The 17,413-nt window shown below is 34.1% G+C and overlaps 1 pseudogene; it reads right to left on the reverse strand.

Annotated features, from left to right (window-relative positions):
- Positions 1–16,844: 16,844 nt before the first annotated feature.
- LOC122098302 lies at positions 16,845–16,944 on the reverse strand (annotated as a pseudogene).
- Positions 16,945–17,413: the final 469 nt, after the last annotated feature.

Raw genomic sequence — 17,413 nt, forward strand, 5'->3', positions numbered from 1 at the left:
AAATGGGACTGCATAAAATTGCAGAGCTTCTGCATGGCACAGGACATAGCTAGCAAGATCAATAGAAAGCGCACACATTGGGAGTAGATCTTCACTAGCCATACAACGGACAAAGGGCTCATATCTAAATTATACCTGGAACTCAAAAAATTAAGTGCCCTAACAACAAATCTTCAAAGAAACAACTGCCCAATAAATAAGTGGGCTAGAAACTTGAAGAGAAACTTCTCTGAAGAGGAAAGAAGGATGGCCAATAGACACATGAAGAAATGCTCATCCTCACTCGCCATAAAAGATATGCAAATCAAAACACCATTGAGATACCACCTCACTCCAGTTAGAATGGCAAAAATCAAGAACTGCAATAACATCAAATATAGTGAAAGCAGGGGTTATCTGTGGGGGAGGGACATACAAAGCAACAAAGAGATAATCTTATAAAAGCGTTAGAAACACATGCATGAAAGAAAAAAAACATTAAAATACATATCTAAGGGTTCATTTTCCTGACATCACATTATCTGACCTATTCCGCTTGACTCATATATATACTAGATATTGCAAATAAGGGAAACCATGGGACCTATGTTTCTTTGGGCCTGGCTTACTTCACTTAATATAATTTTTTCCTGCTGGAGGGGATGTGGACAGAAGGGAACCTTACTGCATTGTTGGTGGGAGTGTAAACTTGTTCAACCACTTTGGAAAGCAGTATGGAGGTTCCTCAAAAGACTCCACATAGAGCTCCCCTATGACCCAGCAATCCCACTTTTGGGCATTTACCCAAATGTTTACAAACAAGACCACACTAAAGCTAACAGCATGACTATGCTTATTGCAACATTATTTACAATAGCTAAGATATGGAACCAACCCAGATGCCCCTCCGTAGATGAATGGATCAAGAAAATGTGGTATACATACACAATGGAATTCTATGACTCCATCAGAAAGAATGACATTGCCCCATTTGTTAGGAAATGTAAAGTCTTGGAAAAAATTTTATTAAGTGAAGTAAGCCAAGCCCAAAGAAAGAAAGGTCCCATGGTTTCCCTTATTTGCAGTATCTAGTATATGTGTGAGTGAAGCAGAAAAAGTCAGATAAGTTGATGTTAGGGAAATGAACCCTAGGATATGTATTCAAATGTTGTTTTTTTTTCTTTCATGCGATTGTTTCTAACACATTGATAAGATCTTTTCTTTGTTACTATGTATGTCCCTCCCCCAAAGTATAACCCCTGCTTTCACTGTATTTGATGTCGGTATAATTTGTGGAGGAGAAAGGGAAAAACAAATTGTTTAAATATGGATACAGGTGGACCCATTGCAACAATGAGATGTACAAGTCATTATGTCGAAAACGAACTTTACAACTTTGTTGTGGCATGGGGGCAGTGGGAGGGGGAGCTGGGAGTATTGGGTGGAGGGGGGCAAGTGGAGGATGGGAAGGGATGGGCAGAGGAAATAAAGGAGGAGGCTACAAAGCTTGATAAGAAATGTACTCATTATGTTGCCCATGTAATTGTAACCCCTCTGTACAGTATTTTCACAATAACCCCAATACCCCTTAAAAATTGTAATGTAAATTTCCAACAAGTCTTGTGAGTATTGCTATTGCACTGGTTTGTCTTTTGCCCTTTGTCTTTCCATTTTGTTGTTCCTCTTTCCTTGCCAAATTAAGATATGTGTATATACAATACACAAGATCCTGAAATCAAATACAGCAGGGGATAAACCATAGGGGAAAACACAAAAGAAAAAAGAAATCACATTGTACATTAAAAACAACAACCACAAAGAAAAACCTCTGTTTCCATTTCTAGGACTTTATTTTGCTCAGCATTAACTTATATGGTCATATAAACATAACTATTGAGACATTCGGCTCATCTGGTAAGACTATCCTAGACATTTCCTACTTATTACAAATGAGGGAAACCATGGAATCTCTTTGTGTCTTGCTTATTTTACTTAGTAGGATATTTCCAAGTCTTTCCATTTCCTTATGAATTAGAAGCATAGAATTCCACCGAGTGTGTGTGTGTGTGTGTGTGTGTGTGTGTGTGTGTGTGTGTGTGTAACATTTTGTCAATTCGTCCATCAACTGAGTGGCATATTGGTTTAAGACATGATTGCAAGTAAGTATCACTTAGGGTCATTAAAAAATGACAGATGCCACTTCCCCAGACATTCTAAAAGCATGATTTCTAAGTAAGACAGGATTTTATGGTTGCACAAGTGTATATCTTGCACTGAATTAGGCAGGAAGATATCCAATATTATATAGGATAAAAATGGTAGTGACAAAATATTCCCTTGAGAAATATATAGGAGGTTGCCTGAAGTATGAAGTAGTTGAGATAATTTTGAAGAATTTAGAAATGCAAGCTCAGGTATGTCTCTTTAAATAATAATTATGTAAGTCGAAGGGCAAAAGAAGAGGAAGAGAGGAAAATAACTGACATCAGATAATTGTCCCAAATCAGAGTATAATACATAATCAATAACTTTCAAGTTAAAAAGAGACCAATATAATATGTCGCACTTAATTTAGGTACATGCAAAATATTTACTTGGCTTTTTCCTACTTTAATGCTCTAAAATAAATGAAGACATAGAAAAGTTATGTGATTGCCATTATTTCAACTTGAACACTAACTGTGATGAGCCCTCTTTTTCTCACTTTGCACTTCGAAAATAGTAGCTAAGTTGATGATGTTGTGGCTGATTAGAGGTAGACTAAGGGGCTTCTACTTGTACAATTATCCCAGAATAGTTTAAAGCAGTTTTTCTCTCAAGATATCCAACTACATTTTCTGAAGTTGTGCTTTGAACACACCCTCACACTTGAGCAGATTATTTGAAATTATACTTCAGCATTTCCTTAACACATTCTACTTTGTGCCTTTGTCTTTTTTGCACATTCCTTTTGACTTCATAGTTGCTCTATTTCCATTTCATCTGTAAAAACTGCTAAGAACATTGTTCAACTACCACTTCTTGTTTGCACATGCCCAGTCTATGTATGAAGGTATTTTGTACATGTTAAGCAATAGGGTAGTACTCACTCTCTGAGGAGAAAAGTTACACATTATGCCCACATTAGAGGGCATAGAATTTAAAGCTTTTTGAGACAAACAGTGATATTAGAATTGAAAGGCTCCTTAGGGACATTTTCTTGGAGCTCATTAGTTTACCCAGGAGAAATATAAATATGCACAAAACATGGAGCTAATTAGTAAGTATCCGAATTAACACTAGATCCTAGATGTTGTGTTAATACAAGTCACCATTGTATTATTGTTACATCAGAATCCTTCCCTACTTACAAATATGGATTAGAAAATGAAAGAAAGGCATTAAAGCAAAATGTCTTATCATTTTAGGCATTTAATCCTAGTGGTGAGGGTAATGTCTGAACTCTTCCATTCAATAAACATTTAAAGTTTATAAGAGTACTTCCTATATACAAGAATTTGTGGCATGCTGATTAACAGGGTTATTTCAGCATGAAGATATCCCTAACAAGAACTAGATTAATAGAGTATAGGACAGTTATGATGTGTCAATCAGTCATTTTCTATTCTAAAGAAGAATCAATTGGAGGAGTGTTCAGTAACATCAGTAACATCAGTGTTACTTGTCCTAGATTTATAATGAATAGGCTGAAAAAATATCCGAACATATCTAAAGATATTTCAATAAAATCCCAAACTGATGTGGATACATGTGTCACTCATTGGAACTGTAGACAAATTAGTCTTATCTGTGCTGTAGTTCAATCTATAATCACCTGGCTAAACAAACTCTTCAAAAATATTCACAGAATTCCTCTTAGTAAAGATCATGAGTTATATCTGTACAATTCTTCTAAGGTCAGGATAAAAGCATTTGTTCCCAGCATTTAAAATCAACAGGATCTGTTGAATTCATGGATCCAGAATTTTATGACTTCACATTCATATCTCAAAATTTTATTAATATGACTTTCACCAAAACACTGTTCTTATTGAACTTGTCTATGTCCTTTTAGTGTTCAAATCCAAATAGTATATTTCCTTCAATATCTTCCTGACAATTCTTTCCCTCCTTTACTTCTGTAAATCTGTTTTTATTACTTTCTTGTTTCCTTATTTATCCCTTTCTTCTATTTTTGTCCACTATGATGCTCACATTGCTCACATTTGTGTCAGAACTTTCCTTTTCCTCTTCCCTTTAATAATGCCCCAGATATTATTATTCTTTTTCATATTAATGGTCGTTGATATTTTAATGATGTCTAAAAAGACTTATCTATGCATCCGTTTAACATAAATTTTAGAACTATCAGAGAATTTTTTCCTCTAAATCCATCATTTCCACCTGTAGTCCTTATTACCAAGAATATAACTAACATGGTTGCCAGTCAGAGACGTGGAAGAACTTTAGATTTCTTCTTATCCTTCTACTTCCGTCCATTAGATAAGATGAATGATCAAGATTTTCTCAGTTTCTGCCACTAATATAATTTCTATGTACTCCTTTTTATGCCCCTGAAACTGGTCTGTTTCAAATTCTCATCATTGGTCACTTAGTCCTAAAACAACCGCTTACATAGTATGCTTTTTCCCCATAGACTTTTCATATTGTTCCTCTCCATCACCAAATTAGTGCTCCATGTAAGCCCACAGAGTGAAGATCTCAGAAACAAATTCTAATATCATTATTTACTCAGTACATTGACTGTTGGCATTACATTTCTTATCTGTAAATGGATATAATCTACCAGAAATATTGAAGAATATATTTGTTGACTTCTAGAGTAAGAAAAAGAACAGTGAAAAGTCCTTACATTTTCCACCTTACCTTACAAATAAGAAAAGAGTCAAATTCAGTTTGTTGGTTTAAAATCACAAATTTTATCATGCAGAAACAAAAATAAGTCATCATCAGGCTACACTGTGGCCATAATCCTCATCAAAATTATTATCACCATAAGTGCTAATTATTGAAACTCTGATATGTGTCTATGACTTTGCTATTATTTGTCTTTTGATTAATACTTTTAATGTTACAACTGTGCATACATCCATATTAAAATTTTGAACAAATAAAGAAACAAAAAAAAACTAAACCATATCAGGTAGCTTGACTATGTGCTTATAACAAATTATGGAATAGATTTTTGAAACATTGCAAATTCCTAACCAGTATGAATTAACTTCCTCTCTCTCCGTCACTACACACAAATATTTAAGAGTTTGAACAGAACGTTTTTCAAGAGATATACTGTAAATGTTACTACAATATCATGTGTATATCTAAAATTTCCTTTAAAGTAATAATCTCCACTTTCAAATCAAGTATTAGTTATTTTATTCTTGGAAACTTTTAGGTAAAGACTGTATATCTTTGAAATGAAAAAGGTCAAAATAGTAGCATAAAAATTTTATTAGGAGTCTGTCTTCAGAAATACATATATACATATATGTATATATACGTTATGTGCAGAAAGACATATATTTTTAGAGATTATTTTTCATCAGAAATATGTACAAATATCTAAATTTCTGTGTAGAACCATGTACATTATAGTGAAAGGTACACCTTAAAACATAATTAAAATTTAAAAAAATACATCAAACCAAATGCCAGTGACTCATGCTTATAATTTGAGCTATTCTGGGTGCTGAGATCGTAGAATTGTGTTCGAGACTAGCCCAGACAGAAAAGTACTTGTTAGAGTCTTATCTCCATTAATCACTAAAAACAGGAATTAGCTCTGTGCTTCAAGTTGTGGAGTGCTGGCCTTGAGCATAAAAAGCCTTGGAGACAATGCCAAAGTCTTGCAAACAAGAACAACAACAAGAAAATGTATCACATTAATTTCACAAAAGCAAATTTTAACTGCTGTGACCATTTTTTAGAAACATGAATACATGCCCCTGGAAAATGTTAAGTAAAAGTATAGAATATTTACTTCTATGTTAAAGACATGACTATTTAGATTGTTTAAGACATTTAGGTGATGATTAGGAATTATGAACAATGAGAGTTGGGTAATAGATTGGGACGGGACTTTTATTCTATTTACAGTAGTAATAAAATGATATGTGTAATGATTATATAAACTTATTCTTGCTTGGTATATGAATTATATTAAGTGATAAACATTTTAAAATGATTTCCAATGCAAAGGATTATCAGTTCTTTTTTAATTTCAAAACAATTAAGAAATGTATTCCAAGGCTAGTTTGCTCTAAGACTATATTTGTTTTCTAAAATTAATTTAGGAATGAGTTAAGATTTAGATAACTCTGCACAGCAGAGGAGAGTGAGAGGGGATAGAAGCTGCATGGAGCTGCATGTCATTGGTACTGTATTTCAAAAAACAGAAAGACTTCAGAGAAGAGAAAGTGGAATATAAGGTGTCCTGAATCAAGTTTCGTTTTAATCCACCTAATAGTTTTGACTGAGAGTCAGAGAACATGGGAAAATAGAAAATAAAATAGAAAATAAAGCATTGTAAAAACCTGTTACAAGGTAAGGAAATTGTAATAGGAAGATGATAATTCCCAAAGAAATAAAAGAAAGAATAGGTAAACTCTAAAGGGAAAAAGAATGAAGAGAGAAAAGAAGCAAAGTAAAACCTTCATCAACAACAAACACAAGAGTTTGGAAGTGGAAAGGCAGTAGAAATATTGTAAATAACAATAAAATAACAATAAAAATTGTTAACGTGGATAGAAGATGGATCACACTTTATTATATATGATTTTGAATTCATAGGAAATGAAAATTTTAAAGTCATAATTTAAAACAGTATGTGAATTATAACTAGACAGTATATCTCAGTGGTAAAACATTGGCCTAACATGTGTGAAGCAATGGTGTGATCGCCCACACATTACAAAGTACACACAAAGCACACACACAAAAAACCCACATTAACACAGACACACACACAATTTGGAATATTGATATTAACATATTAAACAGAGGAAATTATCACAAATAGTAAAAATATGTTAATATGAAATCATATTACTGCTTATACTATTTAAAAGTTTAGTAGAAATAAAATAGTCACAATATACTTGGATTCTTATAGATCAATTAATTGAAAATTAAGAAATAGAAGACATGAGAACCTTGGCAAACAAGTTTTAAATAATAAACATTTTGAAACATGTATACTTTTATTTTGGCAGAAAATTGATTTTAATGGTATTTTAACTCAAGATTTAAAATATGATAACCAGGTGCTCTATATCTCGCTAGAGATGGCTATATTTCTAATCATTTCACTCTGGATACTTTTATAATAAGGTCTCATCATTTCAAAGCCTCTCCCGAATCACAAACCCTACTAATACTTCCCACCATAGCTAGAAAAATGGAAGCCACAAATCACCATGCCCTGCTCAAACATTTTTTTAATTCAAGTACAAATATTTCCAAAAAGTGACCAGGTAATGAAGCCTTCTTAATAAAGTATGTGCTTCTTGAAAACACAGTAACGACAAATATGTTTAGAACTACAAGAAATTAAATTTATTTAAATTCACCAACCATATAAAAATTAAGAAAATAATTTTTAAATATTCATGTTAAATATTTTAAAAGCAAAATATGTGTCTAAATAATTTACATGTGTAAAACTCATGCAAAATTAAATTAATTAATCCTATGACTGAAAAAAGAATTACTCTAAAGAAACAAAAGAAAATAATTAAATTCAAAATTTGAAATTAAGAAAATAAAATGAAATGCATTCTTTAGTTGACTTAAGTAACTGTAAACCCTCTGTATATCAATTTAATAATAAAAAATGCATGAACAAAGAAAGCAAAAATACCTATTGATCAATAGCAACAGCTAAAGCATCAGTATTTCTTTCTTTTACTGTACAAGAAAATCGATGGAGGGGATAACAATGTTCTTTCCATTAAAAAAAATACACATTACCTTACTTATGTAACTCTAACCCCCTCGTACATTACCTTTACAATAAAATTAAATTAAAGTTAAAAATAAACTAAATAATATAACAATTAAGAATTCTTAGCCGGGCGCTGGTGGCTCACGCCTGTAATCCTAGCTACTCAGGAGGCTGAGATCTGAGGATTGCGGTTCAAAGCCAGCCCGGGCAGGAGAGACCGTGAGACTCCTATCTCCAATAAACCACCAGAAAACCGGACACAGTGGCGCTGTAGCTCAAGTGGTAGAGCACTCGCCTTGAGCTGAAGAGCTGAGGGACAGCGCCCAGGCCCAGAGTTCAAGCCCCACGACCGACCAAAAAAAAAAAAAAACCAAAAATAAACAAACAAAAAAAAAGAATTCTTAGAAGCCATTGTTTAAAAACTTTGTAAAAAGCTGCCCTAAGTACCCAAGGAATATACTTTGATGATACTATTTAAATACTTAAACTTCAGCAGAGAAGCAAAATTTTACAAATGTTACAAAGTAAAATAATAAATCAGAATATATTACTATTAATAAAAATCATATGATGAATTTATAGTGGTAGTCAAATATGTGAGAAATGAGACGAATTGCCATCCGTTTGCAGTTAATAATTGAGAAAGAATTTTCTAGGTCTTTTAAATTTATCTTAAGATAATGAAGAAACGATTTTGTCACATCATGTGATAATCAGATAAAGATGATATTAAACCAAAGAACAGATTGTACTAAGTTTTGGGATGTTAATATATTTACGTATTTTGGTTGTGGGTAATTGTGGGGATTTCAACTTGGAGTATTGTTCTTTCTAAGCTGGCGTCATATCAGTGGTTAATTTTAGAATAGGGGTTCCCTTTCCACAAGAACATGCACCCGATCTGTCCTTTTAGCCTTCCCATCATCAATGGCATCAGAGTTGCACACCAATTGGTCTAGCTGCCTACCTTGGCTGGCCTGGATTCTGCAGTCCTTCCAATCTTAGCCTCTAGATAGCGCAGGATGGTTGAAATGATTCAGTCACCCAGCAACACATTGAGAAGGAAGTCCACTAAACTTTTGGCTTGGGTTCTGTTCTCAAGCCTCCTAAGTAGTTAAGATTAGAGATGGGAGCCCTTGGTGCCAAACAGTAACAATATTTTTAAAGCAACTAGACATATATATGAGTTAGGCTTGTGATTACCTCAGGAAAAGAATAAAAGAGCAGTGAAGCATAAAGGACAGTCAGAATTTTAACTAGCTACTCAGAGGCTGAATCAGCTTAGCTAGCTACTCAGGAGGCTGAGATCTGAAGACCACTGTTCAAAGCCAGTCCAATCATGAAAATACATGTGATTATCTCCAAAACATCAGAATACAGCAATGGCTCGAGTGGTAAAACACTATCCTTGGGCACAGAAGCTTAGGGATAGTGACCAGGCACTATCAAGCTTCAGGAATGATGAATACATGCATGAGCACCTGCACATGTGCGTGTGCATACACACGTGCGCGTGAACACACAAACACACCAATGAGTATTTCAATGTGACCTTGTTCATTTTTTATCTTGTTGTATCCTATTGCCATGTATTAGTTCACAAATTAACAAAATCGGTTAAGCAGCTATTTACATCAACTCATCATGTTTCTCTAAAGTCTATTCTCTTTTTGCAAGCCTGCTTTTATTTGACCCAAAAGTAAAGTATTCAGGAGGGCAATTCATCTCCCTCAACTCTGTAGTATTGCATGATTGTTTAGGTTCTTCCTAGCTATATGATTTTTTGAAATTCTGCATCAAACAGCGTATTTCTTTCACCAGAAGGGAAGCCTCTGTCAAACAATTCATAATAGTTTTTTCTCCACCTGGCAAGCATCTGTAGTTTTATTATCTTCATATATTTCATGATCTGTCTGTGTATGCTAAAGACTGTTGTGAAAATAAAAAGACCCTTCTCAGCACTTAGCATTCATATAACATTCATAGGTATGAAGGTGTTTAAATATTATTGAAATTGCTTTGGAATAAATAATGTTGACCTTAACTATCTTCAGAAAGAAGAATTGGTTTCTCAGCACTTAGGTAAGAATGTTAGTGAAAGAAACAAAAGGAAAGTTTGGAACAACTCAACACATACATTCAAATGAAACAAAACAACCCAAGAAAACACAAATTAATTCAGTACTCAAAAACATGCAAGAAATGCAAAGATTTAAAAAAAAATCAGCTATGATAAGCTTTTGAAAATCCTGACTACATGGGAGTCTACTGTTGTGAGGACAGTGGTTAAAACTTAGACTGGACAGAAAGATCTGTACACAATGCCATGCACCTGTTATTCTAAATTCCAGGAAGAATAACATAAAGTGGACTGAGCCCAAGATCATACACAAGAAGGAAGCCCGATTCTATTTGAAAAATAATCAGACTAATTTAGGGCTGGGGACATGACAAAATGGTAAGAACACCCATTTAGGAGATACAAGACACTCAATGCAAAATATATTATGGTTATTGAAGAAAAAAGCAATGACTTTAAATAATTGGAATGATTGTAAGATTTGAGTATTTCAGTGGAGAAAAAACCCATGAGAGAGATAGAGTGAACCCCTGTTGTGATCCTTTCTACTTAAGCTATAATGTTGTGTGGTACTCCAGACATAACAGAGTTATCTTGCAAATGAGCATGGATGTGCATTTGGGTGATGGAAATACTCTACTTACACAGGTGTAAATTAGATTTTTTGGCTAGATTATAGTTCTTGAACTAAGAGTCTGTGTGATGTCCCTGACCTTTTCTCTCAAGGCTACCACTCTACTACTTTGAGCCACAGTTCCAATTCTGATTTTCGGTTCGTTGTTTGGAGATAATAGTCTCATGGACTTACTTGCCCAAGATGGCTTCAAATCAGGATCGTCAGATGTCATCCTCCTGAGTAACCAAGATTCCAGGCATAAGCTGTCTATTTTTTAAATAATTTAGTAAATCATACAGTTACAGAAGTTATAAATTATCATAACCACCTGTGTAACAGATGTGTGTGTGTATATATCAATGCATAAAGATAGAAGTATTTTAACGTATCTTTGTATCTACAGTAGATTTATGAAAAATCAACCTTTGTTGTAAAATAAAATAGAAACAAAAGTTATTAATGAGGAAAACAAAGGGAATTGTCACATGTTTCTTGTTGTTGAATGGAATATGAATTGCAAGAATCAGTTTGGGAAAACCATCTTAATTTAACAAAATGGGTAATGGGTATTAATTCCAATCTCTCTATTTGCCCATATTGTGCATCCTCACACATGAGTGTCAAAAATAAACCACAATTTTTGCTTTTGTATTTAATGCACCTGTTATAATTTAGGGGATTGATGAAGTAATCAAAAAATGATTAAAATAATAGTAAGTGAGGCTATGAGTTAGAGCTGAAAATGTTTTTAAATATTATAATAGCTAATTAAATTGAATTTATCTTACTTTTCTTCTATTGTCATGTCCCGCATTCCCAAATTAGAAAAGTACATAGAAGGTTCTTACTAAATTATGTGTACAATCATGAAAAAAATGTATTGCACAGTGTGGTTTTAGCTTATTGAGACCTGTAGGGTGTAGTATGTTTTTGAGGACTTGCAAAAAGTTGTGATGGAGATGAAAGGAAGGATGTGCTTATTCTGGAAAATTGCTTAGAGGATTGCTCCCAGAAAGATAGTGACGAATTCTTCCTAAAGATACAGTAAAATCACTTTCACAACCATGTTCACTGCTGCACTATTTACTGTAGCCAAGTTATGAAAACAGCCCAGATGCCTTATGGTGGAGGAATGGTTGGAGAAAGTGGGGCACATATACACAATTGGATTGCACCCATCCATTATGAAGACTGTTACATAATTTGCAAAGAAATAGATAGATCTAAAAATATGTTAAGTAAATTAAGTCAGAGCCAGACACACAAAGGACCCATGTTCTGTCGTGTATTTGGAACATAGGTCTTTATGCAAGTTTACACAATAGTATTGCAGAAGAGTATTTAAAAGGTGTAATTTCTTATAAAATTGAACATTTATTCCAACAAAATGAACACCAAGAAGCTATCATTTGGCAGATATGAGAAAGTCAAAGGGAAGGAATAAAGAGAATTATGGTCGAAGAGAGGGAATGTATAATATTCAATGCAGACACTAGAAGAAATGAAAGTGGGGTGAGGTTTGGAAGGGTGTGGGAAAGTTATGTAAAGATCCATTGTACTTATAAACTGATTTATTGAATCGAAATTCCTTCGTACGACTATTTAATAAAAATATAACTAAAAACAATGGAATCATGGCTGGGAAGGTGGCTCAGTGGTAGAGAGCTTGCCTTACATGCCCAAGGCCCTGGGTTCGATCCCTCAGCACCACATAAGCAAAAAGTAAAAAGCCGGAAGTGGCACTGTGGTTCAAGTGGTAGAGAGCTAGCCTTGAGCTGAAGAGCTAAGGAACAGCTCCCAGGCCCAGCGTTCTGGACCCACGACAGGACCGCCTCCCCCCTCCCCCAAAAAAAAACAATGGAGACATTTGAATCTTAAACTGTGTTCTCTTAAACCATGAGTCAAAATAATAGTTTCCTTCTCAGAAATTTTCTTTGCAGTTTTTTTCCTCAAAATGACATAAAAGTGACCAACAAAATGAATGTCAATACATCACATTGCGTATCCTAAAGAGACACAATATAAAAATCACAGTAAAAATGTTAGAATTCATCACATAATAAAATAACAGGGAGAAAGGATCAAATGCTGATTGTTTTTCCAAGTACGTTACCCATGGTATCTAATTTAATTCTCACAATAATCCCATAAAGTAGAACTACTTCCATTTCTAATTCTGAGATGATGATATTGAAGTTTTCAGAGTTGGAATTACTAGTACAAAATTGCACAAATGGTAAATCGTAGCCTGCGCCCCATTCCCACGGTATCAAATAAATTCATTCTAATTTATAACTAAAATACCAGCACTTAGTCCACTAATTCTAGGAAAATTTCCCAGAATTATTGTCCACATTCTAATGATATTTCACTTTATCTTTGTTAGAAAATAGGAAGCTAAGTGGGATGCCGGTGGCTCCACCTGTAACCCTAACTACTCATGAGGCTGAGATCTGAGGAATGCAGTTCAAAGCCAGCCCAGGCAGGATAGTCTGAGAGATTCTTATCTATAATAAACAGCTAGTAAACCAGAAGTGGCACTGTAGCTGAAGTGGTACAGTGATCAACTTGAGCAAAAGAACACAGGGACAGTACCCAAGCCCAGAGTTCAAGCGCCACGACCAACCAAAAAAAAAAAAAAAACAAGAAGAAAAAAAGGAAATAAGTAACTGTAATATGAAAACTCCAAGTTCATAATCGATTTATACCTCCCTGGTGAAAGGAACTGCTAAACTATAACATTCTTGATTTCTAGCTCAAAATTTTTGAAATCATATTCTATCCCATGACAACACTGCATTGCCTGGGGACCCTCATCTCTGTTTAACACAATCATACTGAAAGAATAACCTCCCCAATTCCTGATGAAAACAGACTGCAGGTCTATAGACCAATCATTTCCACATTGTAGCTCAGATAAGTTGTTTACCATTAGAAGTATTTTGATTACTTTTTATACCCAACATTTTGAGAGAAATGTAGTACTTTAAAATGCTATTAAAGCAAGACTGATATAAAAATCACCTTTGACCCAGATAAATATTTTACCTTTCATATACCCAAAAATGCAGTCTTAACTATCATTAATGTTAGGAATGAGAGGTTAAAAATCATAGACACCAAGACGTAAGCATCAATTAAAGACTCTCCAACTTGTGAATACAATTGGTTTAAAAAGACATCAATACTACTGCACGTTTTTCAAAATTTCTTGTGTTACTGAAGATTCAATCATAAAATATTAACACTTGAAAACAACTCATTTTCTTGAAAGTAGGACACAAAACACAAGATTAATCCTAATCATTTTCAAATACCTTTATTTTTCTACAAATTCGCTCTTATAATTATAAAGAGTTTGAAACTAACTGAAGTACAGAGCCACAAAGGAAATAATTTAACTGCATCATCTACATTAAAAAACTGTTACTAGAAAACAAAATTATACTAATAATTAGCTTACCAAATTCACTTTTATTCAATTTCATTTACTTTCATAAAAACTGGGTTTTCATAAAATGATAGATAAAAAAGCCTATATACCCACTTACATCTTCAGATCTTAACAATATTTATTTCAGAAATGTCTTTAGCTCTATAGTCAATGAACTGAAATAATACTGAAATATTCAAAGGCTTTTCAGAAATTGCAAGACTCGCTTTGGGTTGTTATGTATATTGGAAAAGATATTCGAAAAGCCTTGTTTGTTAAAGTTGTGATAGTTACTCCCACAAAAGAGCCATTAGTGAAGATCCAATTGCATGTACAAAACAACTTCAAATGCATCCACAATCTGGAGGTGACACAGGCTTTTTGTTTGTCTGTTTTTGAAAGGTATATCTAACAAGCATATCCACAATACTGATTTTCAGTCAATTTGATGGGATATTCAAACCTAATAAATACAGGGTTGATTATCTTAGAGAGAATAGATATGATGTTACAAAGAAAGTTATTTTCAACAGAAATCTGGAAAGAGTTTATCCACCTTGTGTTTCATGGGAATAACCCGAGAGTAATACCTATTTGGTCAAGTAGGTCAAACTCACTCCATGAGTATATCTTAAAAGTATAACGAATTTAAGAGGTCAAATACATATTTTGTACTGACAGTCATCTTATAGCACTAACTTACTACCTAATTATATCTGCATCTTCTTACCTAACATATAATAAGAGCTGAAATTGGTCTCTTTTATCTAACTTAATGTTGTATATGCTTTGATTATGATGATGTTATTATTTGAAAATAAAATGTACAGAAGAGTGGCTCCACAGAAATGACATGACAAAACACTGATAAATAAAAGCATTGCAACACAGTTAGCTCTTTTCAGCCTCACCCTGTCCACATTGGCAAGCAACATTGCAACAGCACACTCACACATATACACATACACACATGTGTGCACATGTACACACATATATATGCATGCTAAATTCAGGGTTTAATACAAAAAAGTACAAATAAAATATTAGTGATTTGGACAAACATTAATTTGCCTTATTACAAAATAATACACAATCCAGTCACCATGGGTGTTACATTTTACTTGCCTCGCCACATGTGACTACTTAATTTATTTTAATTCATTCATTCATTCATTTGTTTTGTGCTAATACTAGCCTTGAATTCAGGACCTGGTTCTGTCCCAGAATTTGTTGTTCTTTTTGTTTTAGTTTTCTCAAGCCTAGAATTTTACTGCTTGTCCCACAGCTCCATTTCTAGCTTTTGCTGGTTACTTTCAAATCAGAATCTAATGGATGATTTTTGCTTGGTATGGTTTCAAACCACAATCCTCAGATTTCATCTTTCTGATTAGCTAGGATAAACACATGAGCCACCAGTGTGGCTTCTAGATTTTCCTCTATAGCTATCTAATGCACATACTTAGATAGTAATTTAAAACTTAGAGTATAGAAGCAAGTTGTACAGTGATGATATTGTCCTGTCAGAAATTTAAGCTAGTAAATTTCTTCTTAAAACCATGAACAAAAATACCATGATATAAGAAAACTCACTATTGAACACATGAGCTTTAAGAGTTTTCTAATAGATCCATTATTTGTTACCCAACATTAGAAAAAAACTGTATAATGCAGTAGTAAAAAAAAGTCTTTTGTAGGAATACTTAATTACCTTGTTTTTAGGGCATGGCATACATCATTCCAGGCTCTTCTTGCTTTGATTGTCTCTGCTGAGAAATCTGAGGTGATTCTAATTGGTTTCCCTTTATAAGTGATTACCCTTTTCTCTCTGACAGCTTTAAGGATCTTTTCCTTGTTCTGAGTTGATCCTGTGTGGATTATAATGTGACGGTGGGATGTCCTATTCTGGTCTGGTCTATTTGGGGTTCTAAAGGCTTCTTGTATCTGGACAGGCCTATCTTTTTGCATGTTTGGGAAGTTCTCTGCTAGGATCCTGTTAAACAGATTTCCTAGACCATTAACTTCTGTTTCTAGGTGCTCCTCTACACCCATTATCCTTAGATTAGGCCTTCTGATGGTGTCTTCCAGGTGTTGGATAGATCTATCATATTTCTTGGACTTGTCTTGGATGGTTGTATGTTCTTTCTCTATAATATCTAGGCTGTCTTCAATCCCTGAGATTCGATCTTCTGCATGGTCTAACCTGCTGTCAAGACTCTCTACTTTTTTTTTTATCTCTTTTCCTTCTAGTTGGTCGGCTTTGATGGCTTCAAGTTCTTTGTTGAAGCTCTATTTTAGGTCTTGTATGAATTTCTTTACTTCCTTAATTTGGTGTTCAGTGTTTGTCCTCAAATCGCTTAGTTGATTGGTTATGGTTTCTTTGGGCTCCCATTCCTTCTGTTGGGTTCCATTCAGCATTCCCTTTGTGGTCTCCCTGACTTCCTTCAGCTCTTTGTTAATGGATTCCATGAATGCCTTTAGTGATCTTTGTGTGTTCTCTACCTGGTCTCTCAATTCCTGTATTACTCTTTGATTAGCTTCCTCCCGTTCGTGGGATTCCTGCAGATCTCTTTGAGTGTTCTCAGCCTGATGAGTAAATTTCTTATCAAGCATTGTAGCCTCCTCCTTTGTTTCCCCTTCTCATCCCTTCCCATCCTCCCTCTGCCCCCCTCACTCAATCCTCCTCACTAGCCCCCTCCCCGCACCAAAGTTGTAAAGTTCATTTTTGACATAATGACTTGTATTTTTGTAATCAATTTTTTAATAACTGTTTTTCATTTCTTACATCTGAAGAATGAAAAATATGGAATACTTCACAAATTTTCATATCATCCTTGTGCAAGTGCCATGATAATCTCTATATTGTTGTAATTTGGGTAAATGTGCTGCTGAAGCATGTAGTATCCTGTAAAGTTAAGTAGTTAATGATGCAATCTTTATAAAGGCATATATCCTTAGTTGACTTTTTGTAACCAGGAAACCTTATTGTTCCTAAAAATGTTATTCATCTTACTTCTCTAAAATTCTGTGTATATTGGAAAAAACATATTGTTTGGTTGATTGCTCACATTTTCAATTTTTTTTGTCAATAACTATTTTAAGTCTTTTTCATTTAAAATTTGATCATACTTTGAAGCCTTTATAGCTAGGTCCAAAGGTGATAGCTTTTCAAGTACTTATTTATCAACTGAGTTAGCTTTGTGGAGCTAATGGATTCAAAGCAAGCCTTGCTTAAGAGCTCCTTCTAAACTTCTGCAGCTTAAAATTCCTAAATGAGGTCTTACTGGCACAAATGTCTACCTGACCCTTTACTCTTCTTCCATGTAGCAACAGACCAACCAGAATATCTTACCCTGACAGCATAGA

This window comes from Dipodomys spectabilis, unplaced genomic scaffold, assembly GCF_019054845.1.
Source record: "Dipodomys spectabilis isolate Male_0828 unplaced genomic scaffold, ASM1905484v1 ptg000472l, whole genome shotgun sequence".
NCBI classification, from domain to species: domain Eukaryota; kingdom Metazoa; phylum Chordata; class Mammalia; order Rodentia; family Heteromyidae; genus Dipodomys; species Dipodomys spectabilis.